This window comes from Arachis ipaensis, chromosome B05 (assembly GCF_000816755.2).
Source record: "Arachis ipaensis cultivar K30076 chromosome B05, Araip1.1, whole genome shotgun sequence".
Lineage (NCBI taxonomy): Eukaryota > Viridiplantae > Streptophyta > Magnoliopsida > Fabales > Fabaceae > Arachis > Arachis ipaensis.
In genome coordinates, this window is record NC_029789.2 from 79,524,586 (window position 1) to 79,530,429 (window position 5,844).

Genomic DNA, 5,844 nt, shown 5'->3' on the forward strand with positions numbered 1-5,844 from the left:
TATTCACCTGCCTGTCTTCAAACTCTTCTTTATTGTTTAATGCTTTTGAACTCTCAATTACTCTTTTCTATTTGTCTAACTAAGCCTATCAAATACTATTGTTTCTTAATCTATCAATCCTCGTGGGATCGACCCTTACTCACGTAAGGTATTACTTGGTACGACCCGGTGCACTTGCCGGTAAGTTAGTGGGTTATAAATACCGCACCACATCTCTTAAAAGAATATAGCTCATCCCATAGGTAATATATTGCATCATGCATGAGTTTTCGGGCTTGCTGCCTGGAAAACTCTTTGGGAATGAATCGTATATCCTTGTAGTTTGCAATGTCTGCAAACCAAGGTACTGTTCAGATGGCATAGAGTTGCTCATCTGGAAAGGATTCGAATATTTCAGTGGAAGAAGAAGAAGTCTCTTCTACTGGCTCAATCCGGGACAAGTGATCAGCCACCTGATTTTCTGTCCCTTTTCTGTCTCTAATTTCTATATCAAACTCTTGCAGGAGTAATACCCATCTTATAAGTCTGGGTTTAGAATCCTGCTTAGTGAGTAGATATTTTAGAGCAGCATGGTCAGTATAAATAATGACCTTAGATCCTACTAAGTAGGATATAAACTTGTCAATGGCATAAACCACTGCAAATAGCTCCTTTTCTGTAGTAGTGTAATTTTTTTGCGCATCATTTAATACGCGACTAGCATAATAAATGACATACAGAAGCTTGTCATGTCTCTGACCTAGGACTGCGCCAATGGCATCATTACTTGCATGACACATTAGCTCATATGGCAAGTCCCAGTTGGGTGCAGAGATAATAGGAGCACCGACAAGCTTGTCCTTCAAGATTTCAAAGGCATGTAGGCATTCTTGGTCAAAGACGAATGGAACATCAGTGGCCAAGAGATTGCATAGAGGTTTGGCAATTTTAGAAAAATCTTTTATGAACCGCCTGTAGAAGCCTGCATGTCCTAGGAAGCTTCTGACAGCCTTAACACTAGTAGGTGGAGGCAAGCGTTCGATCACTTCCACCTTAGCTTGATCCACTTCTATCCCTTTGTTTGAGATCCAATGCCCAAGAACAATGCCTTCAGTTACCATGAAGTGGCATTTCTCCCAGTTTAGAACTAGGTTTGTTTCTTGGCATCTTTTCAAGACCAAGGTCAGATGATCAAGACAGGAGTCAAATGAATCTCCATAAACAGAGAAGTCATCCATGAATACTTCAAAGAACTTCTCTACCATGTCAGAGAAGATGGGTAACATACATCTCTGAAAAGTAGCGGGTGCATTGCACAATCCAAATGGCATTCGTCTATAGGTGAACACGCCCGAAGGACATGTGAATGCCGTCTTCTCTTGATCCTGTCGATCTACTGCTATTTGATTGTACCTGGAATATTCATCCAGGAAACAATAAAAAGCATGACCTGCTAGTCTTTCTAGCATTTGGTCAATGAAGGGTAAAGGAAAGTGATCTTTCCTGGTGGCGTCATTGAGTCTTCTATAATCAATGCACATACGCCACCCTGTAACTGTCCTTTTTGGGATCAGTTCATTCCTTTCCTTGTGAACCACTGTCATTCCTCCCTTCTTAGGAACAACCTGGATAGGGCTCACCCATGGGCTGTTAGAAATGGGATAAATAATCCCAGCCACATAGAGTTTAGTGACCTCCTTCTGCACTACTTCCTTCATGGCTGGATTCAATCGCTTTTGTGGTTGCTCTACTAGTTTGGCATTATCATCCTACAGGATTTTATGCATACATCGGGTAGGGCTAATGCCCTTAAGGTCACTTATAGTCCATCTAAGGGCAGTCCTATGTGTTTTGAGCATTTGAATTAGTGCCTCTTCTTCCTGTAGCTCTAAGGTAGAGCTTATGATTACAGGATAGGTATCTACTTCTCCAAGAAATGCATATTTCAGGGAGAAAGGTAATGGCTTAAGCTCAAGCTTAGGAGGCTTCTCCTTTTCCGCAGATGTTTTTAGAAGTTCCTCTGAATCAAGCTTGATGACATGTCACCATGTCATGTTTTTCTATGCTTTTTTTATACAAGAAATTTATAATTAGTGCTTAATTATTGCATTCTTTTGTGCTTAAATGGTATATTTCCCTGATCTTTTGATTTTATAAATTTTGTAGGAAATAAGAAGAAAAAGAAGCAAAAGAGCACAAAATAAGCTTAAAAAAAAAGAAAAAAGGCATTTTGGGCACATTTTGGAATTGAGGCACGCTTTGGAATCTTAAGCCACGCTTTTAAAAGCGTGGTCCATTACCATGAAGCCATGGCATGATATATATGCCTTATGCATGCATTCAAGCCAATAAATAATGGCATTACATGAATGAACGTTCAAGTTCATTAATTAGCATTGCTAATAAAAATTAATGCATGTATAAAGCATTTGATCATTAAAGAATGAATGCTACATTAATACATTGGCATTAATTAATAAAGCCAATAAAAGCATGCAATATTAAAGCCAATTGGCTAAAGAATATATCAAGCCCATTCAACGTTAATGCACTTGGCTTTATTAATTAATTAATTAATGCATGCATGATTTTTAATTTCCAATGAATAAATGAATGAACATGGTCAAACGTTGATTTGCAAAGACATCACCCAGGGAAGCAAAAAGCTTGCGCCAACGTTTGCCTCAAACTTGAGGTCAAACGTTGGCTTGAAAAATTTCACCCAGGAGGCCAAAAAGCTTACGCCAACGTTTGCCTCAAACTTGAGGTCAAACGTTGGCGCCATTTTAGCATGAAGAAGAGTCCCTGATTAAAGGTTTAATTGAGCCACGTTTGCGCCAACGTTTGCCTCAAACGTTGGGTCAAACGTTGGCCAAAAGAGATGCAAGGGAGGAGCGACGTTTGAGCTCAAGTTTGACCTCAAACTTTGAGCCAAACGTGGATGGCAGCACAAAGGGCCAGCTGCTAAAAAAGCTTAAGTCAAAGTTTGCCTCAAACTTTGACTCAAGCTTAAATGTTTCATGGCCCGACTCACAAACGGGTTTCTTCTCAAGACCAAGAACAATCAATAGAGGCCATCTTCAACCCAAATCCAAAGTAAGCAAAGCCCATTATCATCACACAAAGGCACAAGAGATAGATAAAATAGGAATTTCATTTAATTGTAATTTGTCTTTAATTTCATTTTCATTTTTCATTTTCATTTTGTAAAAGCCTATATAAAGGCATTAGTTTCATTTCACTAAGGGAGGCGAGCTCCACTAGAGCATTAGAAGGCCAGCTCCAATAGGGAGTTTTGCACTCTTTAGTTTTCATTTTGCTTTCTCTCTTAGTCTTCTTTTCTGTTTTGAAATTTTGGATTGAGATTGGAAGGAATTCTGTTTTCATTCTCTATCTGCAACTTCTGTTTACTTCTTTTGCAATCTTTCTTTTAGTTCTCTGCAACTTTTCTCTTGTTGGATCAAGGAATGACTTGAGATCTAGACTTGTTTTCTAGTCTCCTCCACCCCTGAGATCTTCAACATCTTTTTAATTGCTGCTATTTAGCATAAGTCATTTTCTGTTTTTAATCTTTCAAGCATTTTTACTTTCTGTTGCATTGCTTCCAGTTTACATTTCCTGCAATTGCTCTAAGTTCTTATTCACTGCAATTTTGCTTCTCTGCTTACATTGTTCCCAATTTATTCTTCCTGCAATTGAAATTTCCAATTGCGTGATCTATTGCTCTCTTTAATTTCCAACACCCCAGCCCCTTTACTTTTCATGCAATTTACTTTTCTGGCAATTTAAGTTTCAGCTATTTTACTTTCTTGTTCTTTAAGTTACTTGCAATTTTACTTTCTGCATCTTTAAGAATCATTGCAATTTACTTTCGGTTGGCTATATTTCACACAATTCACTCAATGTTAGCTTGACTAAACTAATCACCCACTAAAATTGCTTGATCCATCAATCCCTGTGGGATCGACCTCACTCTAAGTGAGTTTTACTACTTAATGCGACCCGGTATACTTGCCGGTTAGATTTGTGTGTTTGGAATTCATTTTTCCACAAAAACACCATCAAGTTTTTGGCGCCGTTGCCGGGGATTGATTTAGATCAATAATGATTAAGTGGGTGAGAAGTCTAGATCAAGCATTTTCTTTATTTTTGTTCTCTGTTCTAAGTTGAAACCAAGGTGTTTGAGTTTTTGCCTCACTAAGAAATTCTCATATCTGATATGAGTAATTTCAATTTTCCTTGGTTGTGTGTGTTACAAAACTCAAATGGAGTTCAACTCATCTTGTGATCAAACATGTTTTATGGGATATTACCCACCATCACCAATCTCTAATGGTGGCTGGGAATATCACCAAGAGAATACACATTCTGAGTACTCCAATTCATGGAGATTTGCTTCAGAGACACAAGATGAGCAAGAAAACCATATGGAATATTTACTTCCACCACAAAATGATGCAAGTCATGATTCTAATGGTGGCTGGGAAGGGAATTCTAATGCTCCATATGATATTCATCTAAAGTTATCATCACTTGACCATGCTTCAACAGAAAGCCCCTTTCAAAACTCACCACCCACACAAACTTCCATGAACCACGCAAGGTTCTCAAAGTTTGAATCCATGCTCAAAAGATATGAGGAGAAGACAACGAAAGTTTGGAAAGAATAAGAAAACTCCCTCAAAAACATGGAAGTGCAGCTAGCTCAATTGGTGAGTGCAACGAAGATGGAGGAAAAACAAGAGGAAGAGGCTACTGAGTCAAGTGAATTTTTAGTGAAAAAAAAAAGGGGTGGTGAAAACATTTGAACCTGAACTTGCATATTCACAGAGGCCACTTGAGATGACAAGGGAACATGAAAACTCACAACTCTCTCAAACCTCATTGAAACAAAACGGCTCAACAATTGAATCTATGATTGAAAGATATGAAGAGGAGATAAAGAAATGTTGGGAAGATCAACAAACCTCCTCCATAAAAAAACTATTAAGTCAAATGTTGGGTGCAAAGAAAGGAGTGGAGGAGCAAGAAAGTGAGAAAGACAACCAAAGAATTCCAAACTCAAGTGAAGCAGAGAAGTACATAGAGGAAAAGCTCATGGAACCACCAATTCAAAAGGCTCTGGATGAATACAAAACTCCAATAATCACACAGCAACCAAGTCTTGAATCCAAAGAAGTAAAGGCAACTAGCAAGAACACCAATTTTGTCCCTAATCCAGCAAGCAAGATCAATCAAGCCATTTGCAAAAGGAAGCTTGCTGAGGAAAGGCCAAGACAAGGGACACTAGCTGAATCCTTCCCTCCTTTGAGGTCATTCCTCTTAACAAATTGGAAGAAGAGGAAGAAAGTGAAGAACAACATGTCAAGCTAATGACACTAAAAGAGCACTTGTTGGGAGGTAACCCAACCATAGGTAACATTTCTTCTCTGCTTTGTTTTCTTTTTCTTTGCTTTGTTTAAATTCAATAAATTGGCATATGGTTACATTCTAAGTTTGGTGTTGCCTTGCAACAAATTGTTTTCAATCTTTTTAGATGATTGCATCAAATCAAAAAAATGAAAGTGACACACCAAGATTCTAAGTTTGGTGTGTCACTTATTTTTCTATGCAAATCATTCAGCAACACCACTTGTTTGCATCATCATAATGTTCTTTGCATTGTTATCTTTCTTTTAGTTAGACAATTTTAGTTTTCTCTTTGTTTTTAGTCATTTCCTTGTTTTAAATACTTTCTTTTATTTACTGTGTTTGTTAATACATTACCAAGAGAGCTTTATTCATGACAGATTCTTAACTTGGTGATTGTATTTAACATATAACAGTTTCTTTCGTTTAGTTTTATTTCAAATAAATTGACATGTG